Genomic DNA, 22,272 nt, shown 5'->3' with positions numbered 1-22,272 from the left:
AAACTTCTCTTGTTAAACTGTAGGTCTTCATTTGCTTTCAACAGTTTCATCCCTGTCTCTTGGTATGTTAGCACCTTATTCAATGTCTCACCAGGAAATGCATTGGCAATCTTGTTCATATGCATATGCAAGAGACACAATTGATGTTCTGTTACTAGGGCTATTCTGATGCTTCTCTATACCAATGTCAAATGTATTGTAGCTAGGACATGCAGTTTTGATAATATCCAATACCTCCAGTTTCCTATCTTATTGTGCTGCATATTCTATGACAGTGATGTACTCTTACTACATGTGTTGTTCTTGAAATTATCCAAAATGAATATTGCTTAAGAGAAATGTACATACCTTATCACTTTATTGCTATAATATGTATATATTGCTCACAACCATTTATTTAGATATCCACTATTTTGGTGATGTAATTAATGCTGCATAAAGTGTATGTCACAATTTAAATTTCACTATTTGATACACCAGCAAACCATAAAACAAGCATGGACATCCAATATCGATAGATTTGTATGTTGTCTGTGAAAGTATTTTTGGCAGAAGTTAAAATAGCTGATTATGAGTTCAGTCTGTATGTTGATGTTACTAGTGTTTCAATTATTGTTTGCCCATGATGTGATTCTGCAGTGAATGGGCAGTATTTTATTTCTCAAATTATGCTGTATATGAATCATATGCCTATTTTACCGATCTTTCTATCGTATTCTATACAGAGCATGCTATTATTTAGGTGTGGTTACACATGTGGATTGATAATTTAATTTGCAGTCTATATCGCGTGCGACATGGTGCATAAAGTTACTGTATATGTAAGTAAGGGATGATAATATTTGTCGATTTAAAGACTCCATTTTTATGGCTTTTTTGGCTTTCTCGACCATAAAAAGCTACATACTATTCTCCTGTGTACGTATGTTCTCGTTATGGGTGCTTCATAATGGTGTGTCAGTCGAAATTGGCCAAAGCACAGCAATTAAACGATTTATGTGTATAGCCTACAAGGGCGTCTTTTCTTTTATGAAGTAATTAGGGACTATGGGATCATCAAGGCAGTAATAGTGGCATTTCGATCTTAGACATGCTTTGGATAATGTTACTGTTAGTACAAAAACGAACTTTTATCACCTGACCAATCACCAATTTAACGCGGGCGAAGATAATACATCATGTTCTACGCTACGAAATCGTAATTACTGCTATTGACTGGCTAATATATATTCTGTGTGGCAGGATTTGGGGAGGAATGAGTTTTGCTGGAGGTTGTGCAAGTTTGGGCATTAATCAAATACATATTTATTTAGTACCAATTTACAGTATTCATAAATAAACTCAAAAGAACCTTTCATTCAACATATGAAGACATAAACATCAGACACACAATAGTATCAAAAACTAAAATAATTAGTCGCCTCCATAATAAAATAATTAGATCTCCAGAGAGGAGGATCTCTACAAATATACGATATAAGAGTTTATAGTAAACAGATGTGTATATCATATATTTATATCTATGTGGCTACTGCCCACAAATTTGGTTTACAATTAAGCACATAAATAGTTAAGCAACAAGCCCAGTAACTCAGCAACATTATTTATAGCCATCAGTCATCAACACCTCAAGTAGTCCCAGATGGACAGCAGACATAAAAGACTCAGTCTACATGTATTCACAAGCAACTACACAATCCTCAAAGCATGTGCATAAATTAGCAATCGAATTAAAAGATATATCTCTAATGCACGATGACGTCACAACGACCCCACCATGTTTTCGAACTGAGGAACAATTATAATAAAATCAGCTCTCACCATCCTCTTGTCATGCATTTGTAATTGAAATACAATAATCATGACAAAATCAAGGTACACCACCACCCACTTGCGCTTTTTGAATTCGTACAAACATATACAATTCTCAACTTCCTTTATACAGGTGCGCCACTGCCCTGTAGTGTTTTGAGTCTCTGGATCCCCGATAAATACTGCCTACCAATTTTACTCATGCCCTGCACTGAATCGCCATACAAGAAACTCACTTCCTACCTTCGTTCCTGTCTCTCAGTAGCCATCTACAATACAGGCTGCCACAGACATGTTCGCTGTACAACTGGGCAGACCGTTGCAGTCCAAGTGCCTGCTGCTTAAACGCTGTTGAATGCTCCACGACACACACTGCTTATTCAGAGTGTCTCTTCTGCTACTGGCGTCAGCGTACTCCATCCCATTCTGCCTCCTCTCCTGTTACGACTGCAGCCAATACTTTGATCCTCCGCGCGGGTAGCGAAAACGAACACGGATGAAGGGCCATCGAGGCCTGACACCGAACCTAAAGCTGTCCCCAGCAGCCCTCGGTGCTGGCTCATGTCGATGTTGCTAGTTCTATTCTGTATTATCTACCTCTTGTTGCGTCAGACCACCGGATTCTTGCCTCAGCAAGGCACAGAGCGCGCCAACATACAGCGCCTTTTGGAGTGCCGACACCCAGTAGCAGCGCTGGTGCAAAATGCTGTTTGGACAGGAATTAGAATGTACCGTGAAATGGCAATTTAATGGTGCACTTTTTGGTTACTTTTTATCTTAGGTTATGTCCCATTGGTGCTACAAAAACGAACATTCGAGGGAAACGGCAATATTTCTTGATCGAAACTATGGTGCCAAGGCTCTCTACAAATTTTACACATTGCATCTCCTTTTCTTTACATAAACAACAACTAACTAATATAAAAATCGATAGCATATTTATATATTTACTTGACGTTCCCTGACATTTTAGACAAAAACCGTACAAAAATAACGTGTTTAAGGGAGGTCTTTAATGCGATGTATCATTTAAACTACGAAAGGCATCAAGTGTTAGCTTCATGACTACTAACATCAACATCGTTGCTGCTCGGTTTAATTACCTCAAAGACAGTGATAGCCATTCAAAATGGGGTACATTATTCATCAAAAAACGTATAGGTTTCATCTGTAACGGTACAAAAACACACGTAAGGCTCTTTTTGGCACAATTCATCTAACTAAAACGTTATGGTGCATTTTCCAATGATGACAATAGTTTCATGTTTGTATTATACTTTAAAAAAAACCAAATAATGTCTGTTGTATTTATCAAAATCCATACAGACTTCTTCTGCAGCACAAAACATACATGCTTACATTTTGATAAATAACAGAGAAAAATTTAACCACTGTTATATTTTGGTCCCAAGTAAGAACTACAGACATATTTTTGCGCGAAGTGCGGTGCTCTGTTTGTATACTGACTGGCAGTTTCGCTTTAAGAGTTGACAGAGTGATTGGTACACGTATAGTCTAAGGACGGCGTCTTTGGATAGTAAGCAGCACATATAAGACTCCGGGTTTGAACCTCACCACGGTTTGAATGTTGAATAAAAATCATGAAGGCCGAAGACTTCCGGCATAAGTAGCCACCTTCGTTCTACAAACGGCTTTGTCAAAGAGGGCAATCAGATATTAGGGCACTCTATTGCCCTTGGGGTGTCAAACTGCCTCTTAAAGGCGGAAGGATAGGCAACGATCAACGGCATGAGGATGCAGATGGCAATGGAAATCAGTGCAGTGAGGACACATAACATGATCCATAGGACATACAGCTTATAACTGGAAAAAGTGGTATGATGATCTCTCCATTGTCTGGAACCGCGCGACCGCTACGGTCGTAAGTTCGAATCCTGCCTCGGGCTTGGATGTGTGTGATGTCCTTAGGTTAGTTAGGTTTAAGTAGTTCTAAGTTCTAGGGGATTGATGACCTCAGGTGTTAAGTCCCATAGCGCTCAGAGCCATTTGAACCATTTTTTAAAACCGAAACCCGAACCCGGATACCTTGCTTACTACGAGCTGTCATCTTAACCACGCCTCTAGGGCTTAGCCAAACTTACATGTGTCATATAGTCTACAAACCTCATACGTTCGCACATTTCGTGATTTCCACACACGGAGAGACAAATAATTTATCGTGATTGTAACCCATCGAGGTTTGGACACATCATTGATGGCTATAATGTATGTGTTTATACAATGTCTGTATCTCCATACTACAATGACATCTAGAAATGCACTTTTACCTGAAGGAACAGAAACTGTTCTTACGATTACAGCTGTGGTATTAATTTCGAAATAGATTCGCATTTTGCGCAGGATTAACCGAGCGGTCTTAGGCGCTGCAGTCATGGACTGTGCGGCTGGTCCCAGCGGAGGTTCGAGTCCTCCCTCGGGCATGGGTGTGTGTGTTTTTCCTTAGGATAATTTAGGTTAAGTAGTGTGTAAACTTAGGGACTGATGACCTTAGCAGTTAAGTCCCATAAGATTTCATACACATTTGAACATTTGATTCGCATTTTGCGACGTCAGCTGTTTCCGATATACGAAAATTTTTGCGAGACTGGGACTCTAACCCAGATATCCAGCTCATTGCGACCTGTCACCTTAACCGCTTCGGCGAAACAAACACGCGTCGAGGAGCAACCAAAGTTACATTTATCACGGAGTCTACAACTACTATGCGCGCACATTTCGTGATCCCTGCGCAGGGAAATACAAATATTTTATCGTCATGCGTGTGTGAAGGAAACTATAATGTGAAGACACAGAGACAATGTAAAGACAAACAGTGTAACCATCGAAGATGTATCGACGCCTCGACGGCCTAAAAATGGTTCAAATGGCTCTGAGCACTATGGGACTTAACATCTGAGGTCATCAGTCCCCTAGAACGTTGAACTACTTAAACCTAACTAACCTAACGACCCCACTCACATCCATGTCCGAGGCAGGATTCGAACCTGCGACCGTAGCGGTCTCGCGGTTCCAGACTTAGCGCCTAGAACCGCGCGGCCACTCCGGCCGGCCAACGGCCTAAAAGGAGTAAAAAAGATGTGTCTTTCTGGAAACCACGAAATGTAAGTGCGTAAGACGACCGCTCTCGATAAGCAGGAAAACCGGTTTACTGTCCCAATCCTACGAAAATTTTCGTTTGTAAAAAATAAAAAATAAAAATAATCGTGTTGGGTCTCACCAGTGGTGTAGGCGTAGCGTCTTTGATCAGCAACCAAACAGCCTCGGTCCCGGGTTCAGGATAAAAATGATCAGCATTGGCGGTCGAAGACTCTCCATCTTAAGAAATCACTCCACTTCAGCCGACGGCCTTGTCAAGGATAGAGGAGGAGCAGAGAGAGGTTCAGGGCGCTCTCCCGCTCTTGGTATGGGATACTGCCCCTAAAAGGCGGAAGAACCAGCAACGATCAACGGTATGAGACTGCTGAAAGTTTTGGAAACCACTTCTTTAAAGACCTGTAATGTGTATCCGTAGGAAATCTGGTCTGTAAATGAAGACATGTCATCATGATCTCTTCATTAGTGAAAGATTTCGGACTAGTCCCATTCAGATCCCCGGGAGGGACTGCCAAGTGGGAGGAGACCATGAGAAAAAGATTGAATGGCCAACAAAAGGATAACGTTCACAACGAGTCGGTGTGTGGAATGTTAGAAGTTTGAACGTGGTAGGGAACTAAAAAATCTGAAAAGGGAAATGCTAAGACTCAATCTTGATGTAGTGGAATTAGTGAAGTGAAATGGAAAGAAGACAGGAATTTCTGATCAGATGGGTATATGGTAATACTAATAGCAGCATAAAATGATGTAACGGGAGTAGGATTCGTTACAAATAGGAACGTAGGGCAGAGAGTATGTTACTGTGAACAGTTCAGAGATAGGGTTGTTCTCACCAGAATCGACAGCAAACCATCATCACAAAGATAGTTCGGGTATACACGCTGACGTTGCAAGTAGAAGATGAAGGGGCGGAGAAGGAATTTGAGAATATTGAACGAGAAATTCAATACGTAAACGGAGATGAAAATCTGGTAGTCGTGGGAGACGGGAATGCGGTTGTTGCGGAAGAAGCGGAAGAGAGGGTTACGAGAGAATATGGGCTTAGTGCTAGGAATGAGAAGGGGAAAATTGAATTGTGCATTAAATTTCAGCAAGTAACAGGGAATACTCTATTCAAGAATCACAGGTGGAGGAGGTCTACTTGCAAAAGGCTGGGAGGTACGGGAAGATTTTAGGTACACTACATCTTGGTCAGGCAGAGATTAAGAAATCAGATATTTTATTGTAAGGCATACCCTGGAACGGATAGTTCGTCTGAAGAGGAATGGACATCTCTAAACAGGACTATCACAGAAGCTGGAAAGAAAAACATTGATACAGAGAAGGTAAATGTGAAGAAACCATGAGTAACAGAAGAAATACTTCAGTTGATGGATGAAAGAAGGAGTACAAATGTTCAGGGATATTCAGGAATACAGAAATATAACTCACTTATGAAAGAAATAAACAGGATGTGCTAGAAGCTCAGGCGAAGTAGCTGCATGAAAAACACGAAGAAATTTAAAAAGAAATGATAGTCGGAGGATTGACTTAGCATACAGAAAAGTCAAAACAACCTTCGGTGAAACTAAAACCAAGGATGCTAACTTTAAGAATGCAATGACAATTCCAGTGTTAAATCCAAAGGAGTAAGAAGATAGGTGCAAAGAGCACATTATATTCCTGTGTGAGGGGGAAGACTTGCGGTATAAAAGAAGAAACTGCAGTCCATATAGAAGAGATAATGGTTCCAGCATTAGAATCATAATTTTAAACACTTAAGATCGAATATGGCAGAAGGGATAGCTAACATCAGAATTTGTAAAATAATTGGGGGAAGTGGCGTTGTTGTGTGGAACATATGAGTCTGACGATATACCATCATACTTTCAGAAAAACGTCATCCACAAAATCCGATGGTTGCAAGAGTCGACAAAATGAAAAGTCAAGACTTGTTCAGGGGAAATGTCAAGCAGAAAAAGCATTCGACAACGTAAAATGGTGCAAGATATTCGAAATTCTGAAAAAGTAGTGGTAAGCTAAAGGCAAAGACGGGTAATATACAATATGTACAACAGCTGCGATGGAACAATAAAAGTGGAAGACTAAGAACAATCCAGAGTGCAATTAAGATTCAAGATGAAAGGAGAATGATAAGAGACGCTGATGACCTTCCTATCCTCATCGAAAGTGAAGAATGAGCAGTCAAATATTATGGAAAATGCATTTACAATAAATCGAAGAAATGTGAAAGGAATGAAAGTAGCGGAAATGAGAAAAGCAAGAACGTGAAGACTGGTGATCGCGAAGTAGTTGAAGTTAAGGAATTCTGATACTTTGACAGCAAAATAACTCTTGACGGATGGAGCAAGGAGGACTTAAGAAGCAGACTAGCACTGCAAAAAGTGTATTCCTGGCCAAGTGAAGTATACTAGTATCAGAGAAAGGCCTTAATTTGGGAAAGAAATTTCTGAGAATGTAGTCTGAAGCACGACATTGTATATGAGTGAAACATAGACTGTTGGAAAACATGGAAAGAAGAGACTAGAAGCATTTGAGATGTGGTCCTACAGAAGAATGTTGAAAATTAGGTGGACTGATAAGGTAAGGAATGAGGAGATTTTCCGGAGAATTGGCGAGGAAAGTTAAGACATCAGGGAATAACTTCCACGGTACGAGGGAGCTGTAGAGGGTAAAAACTGTAGTGAAAGACAGAGATTGGTATAACTGAGGACGTAGGTTGCAGTGGTACCAAGGGACTAATTCGTGGCAGGTGCCTCACGGAAGCAGTCAGAAGACAGATGAGAACAAAAATAAATAAATAATAAATTAAAGTAAAATAAAAAGACTGACGGCTCATCTCAGATTTAGTGGTGTGGGGACCATCAGATAGAGCTCGTGGTAACACATGCTTTTTCAGCAGGACAGTGCACATCAGGATACACTGGCTGCGACGCAACGTGCTCTTCGTGATGTGTAACAGCTGCGGTTGACAGCAAGATCATCAAGTCTCTCGCTCGTTGAGCACGTATGGGACTTGATAATGCAGGATCTTACTCGTTCTCCAGGCGGTACAAGAACCACTGCCGAGTTGCAACAAAAAGCGCAAGATGACGGGGGCAGCCTATTGCAAGATGTTATTCGGCTCGTTTGTGATCGTTAGCATATGAGAATACATGCCTACCTTGCAGACAGGGGTAGTCTGGGGTGGGGGGAAGGGGGAGGGAGGTGGGAGCAGGGTTATACACTGTGTATTGTTACGACTGTTTGGGTACCCCTTACAGTGACATGTGTGTTTCCTTTGGTCTTATATGAGGACTAGGAGAGAAATTCCGTCAAAGCGTTGAAGGATTCCTTAGAGTGTAGCGGGTAAAAAGCCGCAGTGGATACACCGGTTCCCGTGAGATCACCGAAGTTGAGCGCTGTCGGGCGTGGTCGGTACTTGGATGGGTGACCATCCGAGCCGCCCTGCACTGTTGCCATTTTTCGGGGTGCACTTAGCCTCGTGATGCCAACTGAGGAGCTACTAGACCGAATAATAGCGGCTTCGGTCAAGAATACCATCATAACGACCGGGAGAGCGGTGTGCTGACCACACGCCCCTCCTATCTGCATCCTCCACTGAGGATGACACGGCGGTCGAATGGTCCCGATGGGCCACTTGTGGCCTGTAGACGGAGTGGATTGGTAGTAGGTAAAAACTTTAACAGTATGACATGAACTGCAAGTTTAAGCTTGTGAATCAGTAAAAATAGATACAAGCTCATGGTAAGACCACATACGGGTTGGAAGGATACAGCATTCAGAATTTTTCGAAGCATACACTACGTGAAAGAAGTGACTTTGGATGCCGAGAGGAGTTGATGAGAGGCTGTGAAATAGAAGCAATCTTTAACTCTAACCAACGACTTAATAAACAGAGGAATAAGAGGATTAAGTCGTTTCCGGTTTTAAGTGCTGTTCCCTCTTTTGAGAGTCCAAATCTTCTACTACTTTCTCCTGCCCACCGTTACTCTCTCTGCAACATATATCGCGTCCGTGCGTTACCTGCAAGGAAAGACGAGGATTTTTTTTTTAAGTACCACCGGTTATTCGGCGTTTATAATGTTCAGCGCATAGCAGCAATGTGTATAAATAGAGTTGCACAGTTTCGCCGTGCCGAACGCGTCTCTCGCCAAAACGTGTGAAGGCGACTTGAAGCCAAAACGTCCGGAGGCCGCTCTGTAGGTCTCATTAAAATTAATTAATTAAGCGAGATACGGGTGCCTGTCTAATTAAAAGCCGGCGCTGGGCGGCAGAAAAGCTTGTGGAGCCGGAGCGCCGGAGACGAGGGCGCGGAACGCACCTGGCCCGCCTCTCCTGCTGGTGGGCTGGAGGACCGCCTGGCGCCGTACTTTAAGTCGCCGCGCCGGCCGGCCACGCACTGCAGGTCGCACACGGCAACACCGCCGAACGGGACTGGCAGCGGCGGCCGCATGCACTGCACTAATTACAGCGCTCGCAGTTAATTACACACGAGACGACCTGTGATATGGCAGCGCAGTGTAACCACTCCCTGATACTCTAATGTAATGAAGTATTTCATCCGAAACATCTCGCAGTTTAAGCTGTTTCATTAGTTCATCACCTGCTAAAACTCAACGTTCGCCTCCTGGCTCTTCCTAGGAGCTACACAGCTTTCTCTCAATTGGAAGGAGAGGAGCTCAGATCCAAAAGACACCCTCGAATTGTCTCAAGAGATTCTGTGGTGACGCGCGAGGTGTGACTTGTGACACGAGAAAAATTACACTGTTTACGCGTCCACGTATTACACACGAAAAGTCCATCGGCGGACCTCGTCCAGTCTCCACCGGTGCAACACTTACAAACAACACTTACAAAACTCAATATCAATACCATTCTCCAACAGCCGTGTAACTAAGATCTTGCCGCGCGGGATTAGCCGAGCAGTATGAGGCGCTGCAGTCATGGACTGTGCGGCTGGTCCCGGAAGAGGTTCGATTCCTCCCTTGGGCATGGATGTGAGTGTGTTTGTCCTTACGATAATTTAGGTTAAGTAGTGTGTAAGCTTAGGGACCGATGACCTTAGCAGTTAAGTCCATAAGATTTCACACACATTTGAACTAAGATGTTATTTTATTTTATTTTATTTTGACGACAACCAGTTTCGGCATTCCACTATGTCATCTTCAGACCCCATATGCATCCCTCAATATAAACGATAATGCCATACAGTGCCATACATCCATACAGTGCCATACATCCCTGGATTTCTTGAATCCAAACAGTTTCACAAGTGCTTCATTCGGAGACTTGGTAGCAACTGAGCTCACCTGTAGTTCAAGAACGTGGTCAAAGACAGAACTATGTTGCTCACCAGAGCAGCTTTGATTGATGAGTCATTGTTATATTCGCCAGTGCTCCTACACCAACGATTAATGTCCATATGGTTCAAATGGCTCTGAGCACTATGGGACTTAACATCTGAGGTCATAAGTCACCTCGAACTTAGAACTACTTAAACCTAACTAACCTATCGACAGCACACACATCCATGCCCGAGGCAGGATTCGAACCTGTGACCGTAGCGGTCGCACGGTTCCAGACAGAAGCGCCTAGAACCGCTCGGCCACTGCAGCCGGCGATGAATGTCCTGCAGTTATCTAACTGCATTCATCATAATTCCGATATCCGACTAATGGACTGGGAAACGTACACTGACAACCGTCAATAAGTCAAAGCCAACAGGTTCCTTACCATCCTCCATCACCCCGTCCATGTCCACAAACACGAAACAGTCTAATGCACTGTACAACACATTTAAGGGATCACTTTTTCGAAACCCCATAATTGTCTCCCATTACGACGCAGAAGATCCGTATTCGGCTCAGTGGTGCCTACAATCTTGCTCTGTAATGGTGTAAAATCGTGGCACCTCGCGACGTCACCCTCGAGCTCACCGACGCTGGAAACATCAGGAAAAATGCCTCAGACGTTACTACGTCGTGAACGGGGGTCAATGGTGTCACACTGGCACCAAATGCCCCCAAAATTCTACCCAATGCCGCCGTTGACAAATCACTTGATGGGAAAGTCGTCACAACCGCTTTTCCCCATATTTCACCCACTATGCTGACGCCTCTGACGAAGAGATCAAAACTGCGACACCAAGCACTGAGATCACGCAGCTTTTCTTATGGTTATCCAACAAAACATTTCACGCAGCCGCTCAGGCGGTGGCATAGAGAGCATCAATTGAAACAACCTTTGCTTGGGATGTTGATTCCTAAACATATCGCGGCGGAAAACGACAGTTCGCTTTGCGATGAGCAACAGACCAACTTTCTTGATAATCTTTGGCACTGCTGAGCCTCCGGAAGTTTCAGTCCCTCTCTAAGGACACAGTGGCCAAGCGGTTCTAGGCGCTTCGGTCCGGAACCGCGCGACTGCTAAGGTCGCAGGTTCGAATCCTGCCTCGGGCATGGATGTGTGTGATGGCCTTAGGTTAGTTAGTTTTAACTAGTTCTAAGTTCTCGGGGACTGATGACCTCAGATGAGAAGTCCCATAGCGCTCAGAGCAATTTGAACCATTTTGATCTAAGGACACAGTGGGTATACACACACTCTGAATGTTACTGTACACCTTTGGAGCTCCGAGCGACCGTAGTTTTGGCTCTCACATACACTAGCCTGTTGGAAACCGTTAGATCCAATTTGAACGTGATCAGAAGCAGCAAAGATAGCTTAATCATTTTAAGCTCTCTGTTTCTCGCACTCATGTGATGTGGCCATGGGGCAGTGGGCGAGGCGGGGAGGGCACATTGACTCTTGCATAAGTAAAACAAGAAAGGATCCCTCTACGACCGCCCAGTTCGACTACACATCAGCGGCTCCTACGAGCCTTCGTTGAGAAATTTACGTATACACCTATACGGAGACAAACATTGAGGTAGTCCGAGGCGCCTGCTAGTAGGCATCTTGGATCGAAGGGTGTCAAGAGTTTGCCAGCCTGCGAGTACCTGCAATTAATCCATGGGTTGTCCTTAGTAATGGTGCTTTTCGAGCCAAGTTTCAGACTTACACTTATCAATGGATTTGGCAAAGGGTGAGCAGTGTAGTTCAGCTTTCCCGACGGATATGTTGCAAATACATTTCTCGGTTTTGCCGCAGGTTCGTATTGTTTAACTCGCAGAATATTTCATCGATGCGACTGTCTTGCAGCAGTGACAGCAGCAGCTACCACCACCTGATGACGTCGAGGATTTTCGTCGATGAAATATTGTGAGGCCAACCCGAGAAGTGTATTTGCGAGGAAAATGAAGTTAGTTATCTTCAAGTAGATCTTGGCAGGCCCATATCTTCTGTTTCTCTTACTCGCTAATCGCATTCCTCTTTTAAGCCATGTTTCCTGTTAGGACACCTGTCAGTTTTATTTCATACAGGTTCTCAAAATCACCATCTGTAATGAGAAGGCCACTAGTCTCTCAAACATTGCATTTGTCTCCCGCCACAAGCCAGGAAAAGACAGAGATACGCTAGCTTCAGGTGGATCTAAAGCCACTGCCATCAAACGCCGGAAGCCAGGTCTAGCGACCTAATGAGTCAAGAGAATGCCACGTCCTGGTCATATACATCTCCCATCGATTGCTGACATTTAGACTCTTCTTGAACAACTATCCACCACTTCAGATCAATAATTTTAGTTTATTTGCGCAGTTTCCGCCCAACATCACAAATGTCAGTGGCGCCGAAATTACTTTTTCATATACGTGTCATTATCCAACCAATTTTCTTAAACGAACAGGCAGAACTGAAGCACGAGTACCTACTGCTTTTAGCTTGTGGCGTATGTCACTGCCAGGATCCGATGCAGCAGTATACTTGACGAGATCACATGACGGCTTCAAGTACTGTTATCGACCCTACCAGCATGTTAATGACTCAGTGCCTTGTATGGGACGGTGTGTAGCACAAGGACCCAGGAATTCATTCCCTGACAAAAAATAAAGTGATACACCAAGTAAAGCACCTCAGGTAATCTTTGACACTCCCGACGGACGATCCAAATCTGTGTTGGTTATCACTGTTAGCATACAACCGCGATTCTTATACATATATTTTAACAACGCGTTTCAAGAGACAATGCTCTCATCATCAGGTTGTAAAGTCTATGTCATGAAATTAAACGGACTAAAAAGACAAAATACCATCACAAATAGTTGGGAAGTCCATAGAGTAAAACAGAATTAAAAGTATATTGGACTGTGGGTCCTCGTCTTACATTGAAGTTGTTGACACAAGTCAATGACCGTCCCACAGCTACCAAGTATGCTGTCGCTTTGTGTCGGCTCGGGAGCTGTTGTGAACTGACGTGCCTAGGTGTTGTGGAGTGGTTACAGCCGTGTGCTTGACGGTAACGCTATGCTATTGGGCGCCTTATTTCCTTATTGCATTGGTCTGCCATCGTTAGCCTCTCGCAACTCCGTCAGTGACATGCTACACGTTTAAAGTCGCATACCTAGCCTAAAATAATTCTAAAAACCCGCTAAAAAATCTCATTTCTTTAAAATTATCTTGTGCATTTAGAATATTGCTTTGTTTCTTTTCATGGATTTTTTTTTGGTCATCAGTCTACTGACTGGTTTGATGCGGCCCGCCACGAATTCCTTTCCTGTGCTAACCTCTTCATCTTAGAGTAGCCTAGCAAGGCATCCAGGATATGCTGAATAATGTTCGTGCATGGAGAGTTTGGTGGCCAACGGAAGTGTCTAAACTCAGAGGAGTGTTCCTGGGGAGACTCCTGGGGTATCGAATTGTCCTGCTGAAATTGCCCACGCCCGTCGGAATGTACAATGGTCATGAATGGATCCAAGTGATCAGACAGGATGCTTACGTATGTGTCACTTGTAAGAGTCGTATCAAGACGTACCAGGGGTCCCATAACAGTACGACTGCACACGTCTCACGCCATTACAGAGCCTCCACCAGCTTGAACAGTCCGCTGCTGACATGCAGGGTCCATGGGTTCATGAGGTTGTCTCCATACCCGTATACGTCTATCCGCTCGATACAATTTGAAACGAGACTCATCCAACCAGGCAACATGCTTCCAGTCATAAACAGTTCATTGTCGGCGTTGACCGCCCCAAGCGGGACGTAGAGCTCTGTGTCGTGCAGTTATCAAGAATACACGAGTGAGCCTTCGGCTCCGAAAGCCCATATCGATGATGTTTCGTTGAATGGTTCGCACGCTGGAACTTGTTGGTGGCGCAGTACTGAAATTTGCAGCAATTTGGGGGAGGATTGCACTTCTGTCACGTTGAACGATTCTCTTCAGTCGTCATTGGTCCCGTTCTAGCAGGATCTTTTTCCGCCCGCAGCGATGTCGGAGATTTGATGTTTTACCGGATTCCTGATATTCACCCCCACTGCATCGGTATTTCGGAGACGCTGTATCCCATCGCTCGTTCACCGACTATAACATCACATTAAAAACTCATTTAAATTTTGATAACTTGCCACTGAAGCATCAGCAACCGATCTCACGACTGCGACAGACCCTTGTCTTGTATAGGCGTTCCCGACCGCAGAGCCACATTCTGCCTGTTTACGTATCTCTAAATCTGAATACGCATGCCTAATTCACTTTCTTTGGCGCTTTAGTGTGTATGTAGTGATATCGGCATCGGCCATTTATTACAGAATACTGAGTCCGGCGAGGCTGGCACCATACTTCATAGAAATGTACATTTTTTTCATAGTTCTTGATAGATATGTTTTTTGCTTCTAGAGTTTTCTGCAGAAAAATTGAATATTTCTGCAGCATTTTACGAAAAAATTACATATTACTCGGAGATATTGTTATCTTGTAAAACTTATTTGGCAATTTGTGAAAAAACTTATGATCGCAATTGCGAATAGCACGCCAAGAATTCTTCAAAACCCCCTAATCATATTTTTGGTGCGGATAATGGTCTAAGAGGTAATTGAAATATTGTGGGGCCAATTTTTTTACCGTGTGGGACTGAAAATTCATTTGAACCATTTAACTCTACTACTGAGGTAGTAGGATAGCCATTTACAAATCTGGAGATATACAGAGGAAATTTTGTAGCTAAGAATTTAAAATAATATCGGCAGAAGACTAGTTTTAAGTCGATTACACAGGTTAAAAAGTCACAAACATATCTTCTGGAGTGCTATCCATCTTATTTCATCTCGACAACTAGGCTGACTGGCCGTCATATATTAAGCAGGCTACACAAACAATATCTGAAAAATGTATCGTCCAATTCATTGTTTATCGTCAACTCTCATGGAAAACATCTTATCGACTTGAGACTTGTATGAAACCGCAACAACAGGCAAATATGCAGCAGTGCAACCTACACAAGATTTCGCGGGACCTCGGTCGGAACGCGCACCTTTTTTTTCTGTTGTGTCCAGATTTTTAAGCTGTACGACCCACTCTGCGTCAATAACGACTACATTTCCGACTCAAATCGGGTATTGCGTGCATGTTTTAGTGCATACTTACTGTAAGTTTGAATCTACAGACCTCGGGAGCAGGTAGTAATATCTAAAAACGTTTTAAGGTTCCCGACAATGTCAACCTAAGAACATATGCTAAAAATTTCGACGACTTATCATGAAGAGAAATTATAGAAGTGACTATCCCCGCAGTTAGTACTTTTGGCACCCAAGAATCGGAGTTCTTCGGGGTTTTCTCAAGAACAGCCCACACAGAAATCATGCTTTTATAAGCCGTTTAAGGCCCACCCTAAACCACACCTAATGCAAAAGAATCAACCGATTTGCTCAATTTGCCTGGACTGCAAAAAGTGTGTTACGTTTAAATGTCGACCTGGACTGAAGGATAGCTACAGCATACCCGTTCTTTCGATAGTTACATAAATGATTCCTAAACTATCTGAAACACTTGGCCCTTATGTGTGTGATTAATAGAGCCCAAGATTTTTGTTTTTTTTCGGTCATCAGTCTACTGTCTGGTTTGATGCGGCCCGCCACGAATTCCTTTCCTGTGCTAACCTCTTCATCTCAGAGTAGCACTTGCAATCTACGTCCTCAATTATTTGCTTGACGTATTCCAATCTCTGTCTTCCTCTACAGTTTTTGCCCTCTACAGCTCCCTCTAGTACCATGGAAGTCATTCCCTCATGTCTTAGCAGATGTCCTGTCATCCTCTCCCTTCTCCTTATCAGTGTTTTCCACATATTCCTTTCCTCTCCGATTCTGCGTAGAACCTCCTCATTCCTTACCTTATCAATCCACCTAATTTTCAACATTCGTCTATAGCACCACATCTCAAATGCTTCGATCATCTTCTGTTCCGGTTTTCCCACAGTCCATGTTTCACTGCCATACAGTGCTGTACTCCAGACGTACATCCTCAGAAATTTCTTCCACAAATTAAGGCCGGCATTTGATATTAGTAGACTTCTCTTGGGCAGATATGCCATTTTTGCCATAGCGAGTCTGCTTTTGATGTCCTCCTTGCTCCTTCCGTCATTGGTGATTTTACTGCCTAGGTAGCAGAATTCCTTAACTTCATTGAATTCGTGACCATCAATCCTGATATTAAGTTTCTCGCTGTTCTCATTCCTACTACTTCTCATTACCTTCGTCTTTCTCCGATACTGTGTACTCATTAAACTGTTCATTCCGTTCAGCAGATCATTTAATTCTTCTTCACTTTCACTCAGGATAGCAATGTCATCAGCGAATCGTATCATTGATATCCTTTCACCTTGTATTTTAATTCCACTCCAGGACCTTTCTTTTATTTCCATCATCGCTTCCTCGATGTACAGATTGAAGAGTAGGGGCGAGAGGCTACAGCCTTGTCTTACATCATTCTTAATACGAGCATTTCGTTCTTGATCGTCCACTCTTATTATTCCCTCTTGGTCGTTGTACATATGGTATATGAGCCGTCTCTCCCTATAGCTTCCCCTACTTTTTTCAGAATCTCCAACAGCTTGCACCATTTTATATTGTCGAACGCTTTTTCCAGGTCGACAAATCCTATGAAAGTGTCTTGATTTTTCTTTAGCCTTGCTTCCATTATTAGCCGTAACATCAGAATTGCCTCCCTCGTCCCTTTACTTTTCCTAAAGCCAAACTGATCGTCACCTAGCGCATTCTCAATTTTCTTTTCCATTCTTCTGTATATTATTCTTGTAAGCAGCTTCGATGCATGAGCTGTTAAGCTGATTGTGCGATAAATCTCGCACTTGTCAGCTCTTGCCGTCTTCGGAATCGTGTGGATGATGCTTTTCCGAAAGTCAGATGGTATATCGCCAGACTCATATATTCTACACACCAACGTGAATAGTCGGTTTGTTGCCACTTCCCCCAATGATTTTAGAAATTCTGATGGAATGTTATCGATCCCTTCTGCCTTATTTGACCGTAAGTCCTCCAAAGCTCTTTTAAATTCCGATTCTAATACGGTATCCCCTGTCTCTTCTAAATCGACTCCTGTTTCTTCTTCTATCACATCAGACAAATCTTCAACCACACAGAGGCTTTCAATGTATTCTTACCACCTATCTGCTCTCTCCTCTGCATTTAACAGTGGAATTCCCGTTCCACTCCTAATGTTACCACCGTTGCTTTTAATGTCACCAAAGGTTGTTTCGACTTTCCTGTATGCTGAGTCTGTCCTTCCGACAATCATATCTTTTTCGATGTCTTCACATTTTTCCTGCAGCCGTTTCGTCTTAGCTTCCCTGCACTTCTTATTTATGTCATTCCTCAGCGACTTGTATTTCTGTATTCCTGATTTACCCGAAACATGTTTGTACTTCCTCCTTTCATCAATCAACTGAAGTATTTCTTCCCATGGTTTCTTCGCAGCTACCTTCTTTGTACCTATGTTTTCCTTCCCAACTTCTGTGATGGCCCTTTTTAGAGATGTCCATTCCTCTTCAACTGTACTGCCGACTGCGCTATTTCTTATTGCTGTATCTATAGCGTTAGAGAAATTCAAACGTATTTCGTCATTCCTTAGTACTTCGGTATCCCACTTCTTTGCGTATTGATTCTTCCTGACTAATGTCTTGAACTTCAGCCTACTCTTCATCACTACTATATTGTGATCTGAGTCTATATCTGCTCCTGGGTACGCCTTACAATCCAGTATCTAATTTCGGAATTTCTGTCTGACCATGATGTAATCTAATTGAAATCTTCCCGTATCTCCCGGTCTTTTCTAAGTATACCACCTCCTCTTGTGATTCTTGAACAGGGTATTCGCTATTACTAGCTGAAACTTGTTACAGAACTCAATTAGTCTTTCTCCTCTTTCATTCCTTGTCCCAAGCCCATATTCTCCTGTAACCTTTTCTTCTACTCCTTCCCCTACAATTGCATTCCAGTCGCCCATGACTTAGATTTTCGTCCCCCTTTACATACTGCATTGCCCTTTCAATATCCTTATACACTTTCTCCATCTGTTCATCTTCAGCTTGCGACGTCGGCATGTATACCTGAACTATCGTTGTCGGTGTTGGTCTGCTGTCGATTCTGATTAGAACAACCCGGTCACTGAACTGTTCACAGTAACACACCCTCTGCCCTACCTTCCTATTCATAACGAATCCTACACCTGTTATACCATTTTCTGCTGCTGTTGATATTACCCGATACTCATCTGACCAGAAATCCTTGTCTTCCTTCCACTTCAATTCACTGGCCCCTACTATATCTGGATTGAGCCTTTGCATTTCCCTTTTCAGATTTTCTAGTTTCCCTACCACGTGAAGCTTCTGACATTCCATGCCCCGACTCGTAGAACGTTATCCTTTCGTTGATTATTCAATCTTTTTCTCATGGTAACCTCCCCCTTGGCAGTCCCCTCCCGGAGATCCGAATGGGGGACTATTCCGGAATCTTTTGCCAATGGAGAGATCATCATGACACTTCTTCAATTACAGGCCACATGTCGTGTGGATACACGTTACGTGTCTTTAATTCAGTGGTTTCCATTGCCTTCTGCATCCCCATGTCGTTGATCATTGCTGATTCTTTCGCCTTTAGGGGCAATTTCCCACCCCTAGGACAAGCGAGTGCCCTGAACCTCTATCCACTCCTCCGCCCTCTTTGACAAGGCCGTTGGCAGAATGAGGCTGTCTTCTTATGCCGGAAGTCTTCGGCCGCCAATGCTGCTTATTTAGCAAAATTCAGGCAGTGGCGGGGATCGAACCCGGGACCGAAGACGTTTTGATTATGAATCAAAGATGCTACGACTTTTTTTTTTTTTTTACTTGATTACATTTAGGGAACGTGTACAAATGAGAATTCTAGTAACTAAGTGTTACAAGTAAGTGTTACAACAACAAAGGTGGCATAAAAGAGTAATCAAAAAATAAAAATATAAATCACTGATGTAATTCGAACTGAAAGGTTCTTCAATAATGTAACTGGTTCCACTTGGAGCCTCGCCATCGTTATCTGATATCTCCAATAGCACCTTTGAAGGGCATCTGCAACGGAGACATTTTGCATCGCTAGTGCCTCAAGGAAAACAGTATCCTTGCAGCAGCTTGTCTCTTCCTTTGCTCAAGGCTGACAAGGCAGAACGTTGAGCCGTTAGTGTGATGCGGCACAGCACATTAACCGCAGCTTGGCACTCCCCAGCTGAGTGGGGGGTTAACGAAAACGCTGCGTAAATAATTTGCGAAGAGCGTACGGTATTTCGGTGTGCGTTTGAGGGCATTGTGAGCATTTTGTAGGAACCACCAGTAATCAAGCTGCTCTTTCTCTCCGCCGCTAAAGATGTAGGCGACGGTAAGTCCTTTGAACCATGTAAGCGCATGATATTTTGCAGCCGGAAAGTAAGTTTCATCGGGACAGAGTAGGGTCTGAGGGTCAACCATATCAGGTGTGACCCGGAGGTAACAAGCCAATATCTTCTTTGTTAGTCGCCAAACTCCGGACGATGATGCGCAAGTAAAACGATGTTCATCGGTATCCAAAAGGTGACAATCTGGACAATAAGGGGAGTCTGCCAGTCCAATAGTGCGAAGTCGCTGTCGAGTGGCATATTTTTTGTTGACGATCTGATACCACTTCGAACGCACCGTGGATGACAGAAAGTTGTGGTGTTGTCCACACTCTTGGCCAGTGAACCGTAGGGTACTTGCTTTCCACCACGTTATGGGGAACAGCCCGCAGAAGGTTGGTATAAAAATCTTTCGCCTTTGGTGGACGTGTTGCGGAGAGGTTCGAGCTGACATAGCTGTAATCAAGAATGAAGGTCGACACATGGGAGAGCTGTGGTGCGACGTGCGCAACCGACACCGGCGGGACGTGAGAGACTGGCGTCAGAACCTGTAGTAAACGACCCGTGAGAGAGGTATATTGACTTTTCCATCGTTTCCTCATGTTGCTCATGTAAAGGGCAGCTGCTCTCGTCCTGACGTTGACCAATCCCAGCCCTCCTTTGTGCACTGGGAGGGTAAGGGTGTCGTATTGTACTTTAAAGATATGACCTGCGGAAACGTGGTAACTGAAGGCCGCCTGAAGCCGGCGACCAGTCTGCAGCGGTAGTGGGAGGACCTGTGCCACGTGGTTGAGTTTTGATGCTACGTAGAGGTTCAGGTATTCAACACGTTGTAGCTGATTCAAGTCCCGGAGCGGGTTCTGTCGCACCACTGTGCGTATGATCTGTAATAACCGTCGGTAGTTTGCTGCAGCTGTTTGACGTACATCTTTCTTGAACGTGATTCCCAAATATCGCAGATCAGAAACTGGTGGGAGGGGAGCGAGGGCTTCCGGTCCGAGACCACGCCCAATATCCAACGCCGCTGACTTGTTGATGTTCAGAAGACTGCCTGCGGCCTGTCCGTATCGCTCAATCCAGGTTAGTACGCTTTGAACTTCGTCATTGGAACGAACCGGCAGTAGCAGGTCGCCAGCGTATGTCGTATAGCGAAAGGTGACGTCCCGCAGCGTGATGCCAGATAGGCGGTGGTTAAGGCCCCCTAGGAGTGGCTCGAGTGCGATTGCATAAAGGTCGGTAGAAAGGGGACAACCCTGTCGTAGAGACCTCTTAATGGGAACTGGTCCTACCGTCCTTCCATTGACCTGGACGTGTGAGCTGGCTGCGATCCAAAGACGCCGTAGGGTGTCGATGAGGCCCGGGGGGAATCCCATACAGTCCATCACTCGTAGGAGGAAGTTGTGGTGCACTCTATCAAAGGCGCGGTTGAAATCGACGGAGACGATCGCCGCTCTCAGACGGCACGCAGAAGCGATCGCTATTAAGTCCCTGCAGTCACCGGTGGCCATGTGTATGTTGGCTTCTCCCCCCTGCGACGTCTGTTCTGGAGCGAGGATCATCGGCAAAGTCGTCCTAATACGGCTCGCCATAATCCTGGTGAAAATCTTGTAATTGGCGTTCAGCATTGTAAGCGGCCGATAGTCGTTAATCGATAGCCCTCCACCTGGCTTGTGTACCGGTATGAGAAGACCTTCTACAAACGCTGGCGGCACAACACAGTCTGGAGACATAAGTTCGCGGAACATTATAACCCAGCGAGGCATCATGATGTCTCGGAAAGTCTGGTAGAGTTCGATGGGCAATCTATCAGGTCCAGGAGACTTATTGGCCGCACCTTTGTCCACGGCAGCTTCGACTTCCTCGAGTGAGATTTCCTCTGTTAGTGAATTCACGGTAGCATCGTCAATAGTACATGTTACCTGCTGTAACACTTCAGCAGTGGCCTCGTCATCGACGGTTCTTTCCTTGTAAACATGACGAAAATGTCCTCCACCGCCTTTACTATGGTTGCTTGGGTCGTAGATAAGCGACCGTCGTGTGTCCTGAGTTGTGTGATTTAATGTTGGCGTTGTCGGCGCTTATCCGCCACAACGTGGTGCATAGTGGGTTCCTCTGCAACCGTTCGGTCTTGCCGTCGCGAGCGGACTACTGCACCTTCTAGTCGGCGCTTCGTCAATGATAGTATGTGAGCCTTGATTCTGCTTTGGTCATGTTGTCTCTCCGGGGAAGGGGGTAAGGCGTCGAGGTCCCTGAGTGCCGCGTAGTAAAAATCGAGGGTCTGTCGATGCCACGCAATCACGTCCTTGCCATATTGCATAAGTGTCCTACGGATGCTGGTTTGGCACAGAGGAGCCACCACTCCAGGGTCGAGGTGTATCGTGGGTGGCGGCGTGCACAGTTAGTCCACGTTGCTGCAACTTGCCGACGGCAATCCAGGTCCTGGAGATGAGTTATGTTGAGCTTCCAAAAGCCATTGCTGCGCCAGACTTGTTGGGGGCTTAGGTGCATAGTGCAGATATAGTCACTGTGATCGGAATAGGATTGAGGCCATAATTCGGCGT

This window comes from Schistocerca piceifrons, chromosome 4 (genome assembly GCF_021461385.2).
Source record: "Schistocerca piceifrons isolate TAMUIC-IGC-003096 chromosome 4, iqSchPice1.1, whole genome shotgun sequence".
In the NCBI taxonomy this organism is placed as follows: domain Eukaryota; kingdom Metazoa; phylum Arthropoda; class Insecta; order Orthoptera; family Acrididae; genus Schistocerca; species Schistocerca piceifrons.
This window is presented reverse-complemented; position numbering follows the sequence as displayed.